Genomic DNA, 11765 nt, shown 5'->3' on the forward strand with positions numbered 1-11765 from the left:
TTGCGAATTCAAGATAGAAAACAACGAAAATCAGCGAGAAATTGTCGTTTTGCATCGAAATATGCGGTTTTCTCTAAGAATTTTGATGATTTCGTGCAGAATTCTGCTGTTTTCTTGCAATTCAGCCGTTGAATCTTGGTAAAAAGTCATGATTTTGTAGATTTCGTGCTCTTCTTTGCAAATTCATGCCAGAAAACAACGAAAATCGGCGAGAAATCGTCGTTTTGCATCGAAATATGCGGTTTTATGTAAGAATTTTGATGATTTCGTGCAGAATTCTGCTGTTTTCTTGCAATTCAGCCGTTGAATCTTGGTAAAAAGTCATGATTTTGTAGATTTCGTGCTCTTCTTTGCGAATTCAAGCCAGAATACAACGAAAATCGGCGAGAAATGGTTGTTTTGCATCGAAATATGTAGTTTTCTCTAAGAATTTTGATGATTTCGTGCAGAATTCTGCTGTTTTCTTGCAATTCAGCCGTTGAATCTTGGTAAAAAGTCATCATTTTGTAGATTTCGTGCTCTTCTTTGCGAATTCAAGCCAGAAAACAACGAAAATCGGCGAGAAATCGTCGTTTTGCATCGAAATATGCGGTTTTCTGTAAGAATTTTGATGATTTCGTGCAGTATTCTGCTGTTTTCTTGCAATTCAGCCGTTGAATCTTGGTAAAAAGTCATGATTTTGTAGATTTCGTGCTCTTCTTTGCGAATTCAAGCCAGAAAACAACGAAAATCGGCGAGAAATCGTCGTTTTGCATCGAAATATGCGGTTTTCTGTAAGAATTTTGATGATTTCGTGCAGAATTCTGCTGTTTTCTTGCATTCAGCCGTTGAATCTTGGTAAAAAGTCATGATTTTGTAGATTTCGTGCTCTTCTTTGCGAATTCAAGATAGAAAACAACGAAAATCAGCGAGAAATCGTCGTTTTGCATCGAAATATGCGGTTTTCTCTAAGAATTTTGATGATTTCGTGCAGAATTCTGCTGTTTTCTTGCAATTCAGCTGTTGAATCTTGGTAAAAAGTGATGATTTTGTAGCTTTCGTGCTCTTCTTTGCGAATTCAAGCCAGAAAACAACGAAAATCGGCGAGAAATCGTCGTTTTGCATCGAAATATGCGGTTTTCTCTAAGAATTTTGATGATTTCGTGCAGAATTCTGCTGTTTTCTTGCAATTCAGCCGTTGAATCTTAGTAAAAAGTGATGATTTTGTAGATTTCGTGCTCTTCTTTGCCAATTCAAGCCAGAAAACAACAAAAATCGGCGAGAAATCGTCGTTTTGCATCGAAATATGCGGTTTTCTCTAAGAATTTTGACGATTTCGTGCAGAATTCTGCTGTTTTCTTGCAATTCAGCCGTTGAATTTCAGCCGTTGAATCTTGGTAAAAAGTCATGATTTTGTAGATTTCGTGCTCTTCTTTGCGAATTCAAGCCAGAAAACAACGAAAATCGGCGAGAAATCGACGTTTTGCATCGAAAAATGCGGTTTTCTGTAAGAATTTTGATGATTTCGTGCAGAATTCTGCTGTTTTCTTGGGATTCAGCCGTTGAATCTTGGTAAAAAGTCATGATTTTGTAGATTTCGTGCTCTTCTTTGCGAATTCAAGCGAGAAAACAACGAAAATCGGCGAGAAATCGTCGTTTTGCATCGAAATATGCGGTTTTCTCTAAGAATTTTGACGATTTCGTGCAGAATTCTGCTGTTTTCTTGCAATTCAGCCGTTGAATCTTGGTAAAAAGTCATGATTTTGTAGATTTCGTGCTCTTCTTTGCGAATTCATGCCAGAAAACAACGAAAATCGGCGAGAAATCGTCGTTTTGCATCGAAATATGCGGTTTTCTCTAAGAATTTTGATGATTTCGTGCAGAATTCTGATGTTTTCTTGCAATTCAGCCGTTGAATCTTGGTAAAAAGTCATGATTTTGTAGATTTCGTGCTTTTCTTTGCGAATTCAAGCCAGAAAACAACGAAAATCGGCGAGAAATCGTCGTTTTGCATCGAAATATGCTGTTTTCTGTAAGAATTTTGATGATTTCGTGCAGAATTCTGCTGTTTTCTTGCAATTCAGCCGTTGAATCTTGGTAAAAAGTCATGATTTTGTAGATTTCGTGCTCTTCTTTGCGAATTCAAGCCAGAAAACAACGAAAATCGGCGAGAAATCGTCGTTTTGCATCGAAATATGCGGTTTTCTGTAAGAATTTTTATGATTTCGTGCAGAATTCTGCTGTTTTCTTGCAATTCAGCCGTTGAATCTTGGTAAAAAGTCATGATTTTGTAGATTTCGTGCTCTTCTTTGCGAATTCAAGCCAGAAAACAACGAAAATCGGCGAGAAATCGTCGTTTTGCATCGAAATATGCGGTTTTCTGTAAGAATTTTGATGATTTCGTGCAGAATTCTGCTGTTTTCTTGCGATTCAGCCGTTGAATCTTGGTAAAAAGTCATGATTTTGTAGATTTCGTGCTCTTCTTTGCGAATTCAAGCGAGAAAACAACGAAAATCGGCGAGAAATCGTCGTTTTGCATCGAAATATGCGGTTTTCTCTAAGAATTTTGACGATTTCGTGCAGAATTCTGCTGTTTTCTTGCAATTCAGCCGTTGAATCTTGGTAAAAAGTCATGATTTTGTAGATTTCGTGCTCTTCTTTGCGAATTCATGCCAGAAAACAACGAAAATCGGCGAGAAATCGTCGTTTTGCATCGAAATATGCGGTTTTCTCTAAGAATTTTGATGATTTCGTGCAGAATTCTGATGTTTTCTTGCAATTCAGCCGTTGAATCTTGGTAAAAAGTCATGATTTTGTAGATTTCGTGCTTTTCTTTGCGAATTCAAGCCAGAAAACAACGAAAATCGGCGAGAAATCGTCGTTTTGCATCGAAATATGCTGTTTTCTGTAAGAATTTTGATGATTTCGTGCAGAATTCTGCTGCTTTCTTGCAATTCAGCCGTTGAATCTTGGTAAAAAGTCATGATTTTGTAGATTTCGTGCTCTTCTTTGCGAATTCAAGCCAGAAAACAACGAAAATCGGCGAGAAATCGTCGTTTTGCATCGAAATATGCGGTTTTCTGTAAGAATTTTTATCATTTCGTGCAGAATTCTGCTGTTTTCTTGCAATTCAGCCGTTGAATCTTGGTAAAAAGTCATGATTTTGTAGATTTCGTGCTCTTCTTTGCGAATTCAAGCCAGAAAACAACGAAAATCGGCGAGGAATCGTCGTTTTGCATCGAAATATGCGGTTTTCTGTAAGAATTTTGATCATTTCGTGCAGAATTCTGCTGTTTTCTTGCAATTCAGCCGTTGAATCTAGGTAAAAAGTCATGATTTTGTAGATTTCGTGCTCTTCTTGGCGAATTCAAGATATAAAACAACGAAAATCGGCGAGAAATCGTTGTTTTGCATCGAAATATGCAGTTTTCTGTAAGAATTTTAATGATTTCGTGCAGAATTCTGCTGTTTTCTTGCAATTCAGCCGTTGAATCTTGGTAAAAATCATGATTTTGTAGATTTCGTGCTCTTCTTTGCGAATTCATGCCAGAAAACAACGAAAATCGGCGAGAAATCGTCGTTTTGCATCGAAATATGCGGTTTTCTGTAAGAATTTTGATGATTTCGTGCAGAATTCTGCTGTTTTCTTGCAATTCAGCCGTTGAATCTTGGTAAAAAGTCATGATTTTGTAGATTTCGTGCTCTTCTTTGCGAATTCAAGCCAGAAAACAACGAAAATCGGCGAGAAATCGTTGTTTTGCATCGAAATATGCGGTTTTCTGTAAGGATTTTGATGATTTCGTGCAGAATTCTGCTGTTTTCTTGCAATTCAGCCGTAGAATCTTGGTAAAAAAGTGATGATTTTGTAGATTTCGTGCTCTTCTTTGCGAATTCAAGCCAGAAAACACGAAAATCGGCGAGAAATCGTTGTTTTGCTTCGAAATATGCTGTTTTCTGTAAGAATTTTGATGATTTCGTGCAGAATTCTGCTGTTTTCTTGCAATTCGGCCGTTGAATCTTGGTAAAAAGTCATGATTTTGTAGATTTCGTGCTCTTCTTTGCGAATTCAAGCCAGAAAACAACGAAAATCGGCGAGAAATCGTCGTTTTGCATCGAAATATGCGGTTTTCTGTAAGAATTTTGATGATTTCGTGCAGAATTCTGCTGTTTTCTTGCAATTCAGCCGTTGAATCTATGTAAAAAGTCATGATTTTGTAGATTTCGTGCTCTTCTTGGCGAATTCAAGATAGAAAACAACGAAAATCGGCGAGAAATCGTTGTTTTGCATCGAAATATGCAGTTTTCTCTAAGAATTTTAATGATTTCGTGCAGAATTCTGCTGTTTTCTTGCAATTCAGCCGTTGAATCTATGTAAAAAGTCATGATTTTGTAGATTTCGTGCTCTTCTTGGCGAATTCAAGATAGAAAACAACGAAAATCGGCGAGAAATCGTCGTTTTGCATCGAAATATGCGGTTTTCTCTAAGAATTTTGATGATTTCGTGCAGAATTCTGCTGTTTTCTTGCAATTCAGCCGTTGAATCTTGGTAAAAAGTGATGATTTTGTTGATTTCGTGCTCTTCTTTGCGAATTCAAGCCAGAAAACAACGAAAATCGGCGAGAAATCGTCGTTTTGCATCGAAATATGCGGTTTTCTCTAAGAATTTTGACGATTTCGTGCAGAATTCTGCTGTTTTCTTGCAATTCAGCCGTTGAATCTTGGTAAAAAGTCATGATTTTGTAGATTTCGTGCTCTTCTTGGCGAATTCAAGATAGAAAACAACGAAAATCGGCGAGAAATCGTTGTTTTGCATCGAAATATGCAGTTTTCTCTAAGAATTTTGATGATATCGTGCAGAAATCTGCTGTTTTCTTGCAATTCAGCCGTTGAATCTTGGTAAAAAGTCACGATTTTGTAGATTTCGTGCTCTTCTTTGCGAATTCAAGCCAGAAAACAACGAAAATCGGCGAGAAATAATCGTTTTGCATCGAAATATGCGGTTTTCTGTATGAATTTTGATGATTTCGTGCAGAATTCTGCTGTTTTCTTGCAATTCAGCCGTTGAATCTTAATAAAAAGTCATGATTTTGTAGATTTCGTGCTCTTCTTTGCGAACTCAAGCCAGAAAACCACGAAAATCGGCGAGAAATCGTCGTTTTGCATCGAAATATGCGGTTTTCTCTAAGAATTTTGATGATTTCGTGCAGAATTCTGCTGTTTTCTTGCAATTCAGCCGTTGAATCTTGGTAAAAAGTGATGATTTTGTTGATTTCGTGCTCTTCTTTGCGAATTCAAGCCAGAAAACAACGAAAATCGTCGAGAAATCGTCGTTTTGCATCGAAATATGCGGTTTTCTCTAAGAATTTTGACGATTTCGTGCAGAATTCTGCTGTTTTCTTGCAATTCAGCCGTTGAATCTTGGTAAAAAGTGATGATTTTGTAGATTTCGTGCTCTTCTTGGCGAATTCAAGATAGAAAACAACGAAAATCGGCGAGAAATCGTTGTTTTGCATCGAAATATGCAGTTTTCTCTAAGAATTTTGATGATTTCGTGCAGAATTCTGTGTTTTCTTGCAATTCAGCCGTTGAATCTTGGTAAAAAGTCATGATTTTGTAGATTTCGTGCTCTTCTTTGCGAATTCAAGCCAGAAAACAACGAAAATAGGCGAGAAATCGTCGTTTTGCATCGAAATATGCGGTTTTCTGTAAGAATTTTGATGATTTCGTGCAGAATTCTGCTGTTTTCTTGCAATTCAGCCGTAGAATCTTGGTAAAAAGTGATGATTTTGTAGATTTCGTGCTCTTCTTTGCGAATTCAAGTCAGAAAACAACGAAAATCGGCGAGAAATCGTTGTTTTGCATCAAAATATGCGGTTTTCTGTAAGAATTTTGATGATTTCGTGCAGAATTCTGCTGTTTTCTTGCAATTCAGCCGTCATGAATTTTTACCTAGATTCAACGGCTGATTGCAAGAAAACAGCAGAATTCTGCACGAAATCATCAAAATTCTTACAGAAAACCGCATATTTCGATGCAAAACGACGATTTCTCGCCGATTTTCGTTGTTTTCTCACTTGCATTCGCAAAGAAGAGCACGAAATCTACAAAATCATGACTTTTTACCAAGATTCAACGGCTGAATTGCAAGAAAACAGCAGAATTCTGCACGAAATCATCAAAATTCTTACAGAAAACCGCATATTTCGATGCAAAACGACGAGTTCTCGCCGATTTTCGTTGTTTTCTGGCATGAATTTGCAAAGAAGAGCACGAAATCTACAAAATCATGACTTTTTACCAAGATTCAACGGCTGAATTGCAAGAAAACAGCAGAATTCTGCACGAAATCATCAAAATTCTTACAGAAAACCGCATATTTCGATGCAAAACGACGATTTCTCGCCGATTTTCGTTGTTTTCTGGCTTGAATTCGCAAAGAAGAGCACGAAATCTACAAAATCATGACTTTTTACCAAGATTCAACGGCTGAATTGCAAGAAAACAGCAGAATTCTGCACGAAATCATCAAAATTCTTAGAGAAAACTGTATATTTCGATGCAAAACAACGATTTCTCGCCGATTTGAATTCGCCAAGAAGAGCACGAAATCTATAAAAATCATGACTTTTTACCTTGATTCAACGGCTGAATTGCAAGAAAACAGCAGAATTCTGCACGAAATCATCAAAATTCTTACAGAAAACCGCATATTTCGATGCAAAACGACGATTTCTCGCCGATTTTCGTTGTTTTCTCGCTTGAATTCGCAAAGAAGAGCACGAAATCTACAAAATCATGACTTTTTACCAAGATTCAACGGCTGAATTGCAAGAAAACAGCAGAATTCTGCACGAAATCATCAAAATTCTTACAGAAAACCGCATATTTCGATGCAAAACGACGATTTCTCGCCGATTTTCGTTGTTTTCTGGCTTGAATTCGCAAAGAAGAGCACGAAATCTACAAAATCATAACTTTTTACCAAGATTCAACGGCTGAATTGCAAGAAAACAGCAGAATTCTGCACGAAATCATCAAAATTCTCACAGAAAACCGCATATTTCGATGCAAAACGACGATTTCTCGCCGATTTTCGTTGTTTTCTCGCTTGAATTCGCAAAGAAGAGCACGAAATCTACAAAATCATGACTTTTTACCAAGATTCAACGGCTGAATTGCAAGAAAACAGCAGAATTCTGCACGAAATCATCAAAATTCTTACTGAAAACCGCATATTTCGATGCAAAACGACGAGTTCTCGCCGATTTTCGTTGTTTTCTGGCATGAATTTGCAAAGAAGAGCACGAAATCTACAAAATCATGATTTTTTACCAAGATTCAACGGCTGAATTGCAAGAAAACAGCAGAATTCTGCTCGAAATCATCAAAATTCTTAGAGAAAACCGCATATTTCGATGCAAAACGACGATTTCTCGCTGATTTTCGTTGTTTTCTGGCTTGAATTCGCAAAGAAGAGCACGAAATCTACAAAATCATCACTTTTTACCAAGACTCAACGGCTGAATTGCAAGAAAACAGCAGAATTCTGCACGAAATCATCAAAATTCTTAGAGAAAACTGCATATTTCGATGCAAAACAACGATTTCTCGCCGATTTTCGTTGTTTTCTATCTTGAATTCGCAAAGAAGAGCACGAAATCTACAAAATCATCACTTTTTACCAAGATTCAACGGCTGAATTGCAAGAAAACAGCAGAATTCTGCACGAAATCATCAAAATTCTTAGAGAAAACTGCATATTTCGATGCAAAACAACGATTTCTCGCCGATTTTCGTTGTTTTCTGGCTTGAATTCGCAAAGAAGAGCACGAAATCTACAAAATCATGACTTTTTACCAAGATTCAACGGCTGAATTGCAAGAAAACAGCAGAATTCTGCACAAAATCATCAAAATTCTTACAGAAAACCGCATATTTCGATGCAAAACGACGATTTCTCGCCGATTTTCGTTGTTTTCTGGCTTGAATTCGCAAAGAAGAGCACGAAATCTACAAAATCATCACTTTTTACCAAGATTCAACGGCTGAATTGCAAGAAAACAGCAGAATTCTGCACAAAATCATCAAAATTCTTACAGAAAACCGCATATTTCGATGCAAAACGACGATTTCTCGCCGATTTTCGTTGTTTTCTGGCTTGAATTCGCAAAGAAGAGCACGAAATCTACAAAATCATCACTTTTTACCAAGATTCAACGGTTGAATTGCAAGAAAACAGCAGAATTCTGCACGAAATTATCAAAATTCTTACAGAAAACCGCATATTTCGATGCAAAACGACGATTTCTCGCCGATTTTCGTTGTTTTCTGGCTTGAATTCGCAAAGAAGAGCACGAAATCTACAAAATCATCACTTTTTACCAAGATTCAACGGCTGAATTGCAAGAAAACAGCAGAATTCTGCACGAAATCATCAAAATTCTTAGAGAAAACCGCATATTTCGATGCAAAACGACGATTTCTCGCCGATTTTCGTTGTTTTCTGGCTTGAATTCGCAAAGAAGAGCACGAAATCTACAAAATCATCACTTTTTACCAAGATTCAACATCTGAATTGCAAGAAAACAGCAGAATTCTGCACGAAATCATCAAAATTCTTACAGAAAACCGCATATTTCGATGCAAAACGACGATTTCTCGCCGATTTTCGTTGTTTTCTCGCTTGAATTCGCAAAGAAGAGCACGAAATCTACAAAATCATGACTTTTTACCAAGATTCAACGGCTGAATTGCAAGAAAACAGCAGAATTCTGCTCGAAATCATCAAAATTCTTACAGAAAACCGCATATTTCGATGCAAAACGACGATTTCTCGCCGATTTTTGTTGTTTTCTGGCATAAATTTGCAAAGAAGAGCACGAAATCTACAAAATCATGACTTTTTACCAAGATTCAACGGCTGAATTGCAAGAAAACAGCAGAATTCTGCACGAAATCATCAAAATTCTTAGAGAAAACCGCATATTTCGATGCAAAACGACGATTTCTCGCTGATTTTCGTTGTTTTCAATCTTGAATTCGCAAAGAAGAGCACGAAATCTACAAAATCATGACTTTTTACCAAGATTCAACGGCTGAATTGCAAGAAAACAGCAGAATTCTGCACAAAATCATCAAAATTCTTACAGAAAACCGCATATTTCGATGCAAAACGACGATTTCCCGCCGATTTTCGTTGTTTTCTGGCTTGAATTCGCAAAGAAGAGCACGAAATCTACAAAATTATGACTTTTTACTAAGATTCAACGGCTGAATTGCAAGAAAACCGCAGAATTCTGCACGAAATCATCAAAATTCTTACAGAAAACCGCATTTTTCGATGCAAAACGACGATTTCTGGCCGATTTTTGTTGTTTTCTGGCTTGAATTCGCAAAGAAGAGCACGAAATCTACAAAATCATGACTTTTTACCAAGATTCAACAGCTGAATTGCAAGAAAACCGCAGAATTCTGCACGAAATCATCAAAATTCTTACAGAAAACCGCATATTTCGATGCAAAACAACGATTTCTCGCCGATTTTCGTTGTTTTCTGGCTTGAATTCGCAAAGAAGAGCACGAAATCTACAAAATCATGACTTTTTACCAAGATTCAACGGCTGAATTGCAAGAAAACAGCAGAATTCTGCACGAAATCATCAAAATTCTTACAGAAAACCGCATATTTCGATGCAAAACAACGATTTCTCGCCGATTTTCGTTGTTTTCTGGCTTGAATTCGCAAAGAAGAGCACGAAATCTACAAAATCATCACTTTTTACCAAGATTCTACGGCTGAATTGCAAGAAAACAGCAGAATTCTGCACGAAATCATCAAAATTCTTACAGAAAACCGCATATTTCGATGCAAAACGACGATTTCTCGTCGATTTTCGTTGTTTTCTGCCTTGAATTCGCAAAGAAGAGCACGAAATCTACAAAATCATCACTTTTTACCAAGATTCTACGGCTGAATTGCAAGAAAACAGCAGAATTCTGCACGAAATCATCAAAATTCTTACAGAAAACCGCATTTTTCGATGCAAATCGACGATTTCTCACCGATTTTTGTTGTTTTCTGGCTTGAATTCGCAAAGAAGAGCACGAAATCTACAAAATCATCACTTTTTACCAAGATTCAACGGCTGAATTGCAAGAAAACAGCAGAATTCTGCACGAAATCATCAAAATTCTTAGAGAAAACCGCATATTTCGATGCAAAACGACGATTTTTCGCCGATTTTCGTTGTTTTCTGGCTTGAATTCGCAAAGAAGAGCACGAAATCTACAAAATCATCACTTTTTACCAAGATTCAACGGCTGAATTGCAAGAAAACAGCAGAATTCTGCACGAAATCATCAAAATTCTTAGAGAAAACCGCATATTTCGATGCAAAACGACGATTTCTCGCCGATTTTCGTGGTTTTCTGGCTTGAATTCGCAAAGAAGAGCACGAAATCTACAAAATCATGACTTTTTACCAAGATTCAACGGCTGAATTGCAAGAAAACAGCAGAATTCTGCACAAAATCATCAAAATTCTTACAGAAAACCGCATATTTCGATGCAAAACGATTATTTCTCGCCGATTTTCGTTGTTTTTGGCTTAAATTCGCAAAGAAGTGCACGAAATCTACAAAATCATGAATTTTTACCAAGATTCAACGGCTGAATTGCAAGAAAACAGCAGAATTCTGCACGAAATCATCAAAATTCTTACAGAAAACCGCATATTTCGATGCAAAACGACGATTTCCCGCCGATTTTCGTTGTTTTCTGGCTTGAATTCGCAAAGAAGAGCACGAAATCTACAAAATTATGACTTTTTACTAAGATTCAACGGCTGAATTGCAAGAAAACCGCAGAATTCTGCACGAAATCATCAAAATTCTTACAGAAAACCGCATATTTCGATGCAAAACGATTATTTCTCGCCGATTTTCGTTGTTTTCTGGCTTGAATTCGCAAAGAAAAGCACGAAATCTACAAAATCATGACTTTTTACCAAGATTCAACGGCTGAATTGCAAGAAAACAGCAGAATTCTGCACGAAATCATCAAAATTCTTACAGAAAACCGCATTTTTCGATGCAAAACGACGATTTCTCGCCGATTTTTGTTGTTTTCTGGCTTGAATTCGCAAAGAAGAGCACGAAATCTACAAAATCATGACTTTTTACCAAGATTCAACAGCTGAATTGCAAGAAAACAGCAGAATTCTGCACGAAATCATCAAAATTCTTACAGAAAACCGCATATTTCGATGCAAAACAACGATTTCTCGCCGATTTTCGTTGTTTTCTGGCTTGAATTCGCAAAGAAGAGCACGAAATCTACAAAATCATGACTTTTTACCAAGATTCTACGGCTGAATTGCAAGAAAACAGCAGAATTCTGCACGAAATCATCAAAATTCTTAGAGAAAATCGCATATTTCGATGCAAAACGACGATTTCTCGCCGATTTTCGTTGTTTTCTGGCTTGAATTCGCAAAGAAGAGCACGAAATCTACAAAATCATCACTTTTTACCAAGATTCTACGGCTGAATTGCAAGAAAACAGCAGAATTCTGCACGAAATCATCAAAATTCTCACAGAAAACCGCATATTTCGATGCAAAACAACGATTTCTCGCCGATTTTCGTTGTTTTCTGGCTTGAATTCGCAAAGAAGAGCACGAAATCTACAAAATCATCACTTTTTACCAAGATTCTACGGCTGAATTGCAAGAAAACAGCAGAATTCTGCACGAAATCATCAAAATTCTTACAGAAAACCGCATATT

Source organism: Gnatocerus cornutus, unplaced genomic scaffold (genome assembly GCF_029298725.1).
Source record: "Gnatocerus cornutus isolate USDA-ARS CGAHR unplaced genomic scaffold, icGnaCorn1.1 ctg00000028.1, whole genome shotgun sequence".
In the NCBI taxonomy this organism is placed as follows: domain Eukaryota; kingdom Metazoa; phylum Arthropoda; class Insecta; order Coleoptera; family Tenebrionidae; genus Gnatocerus; species Gnatocerus cornutus.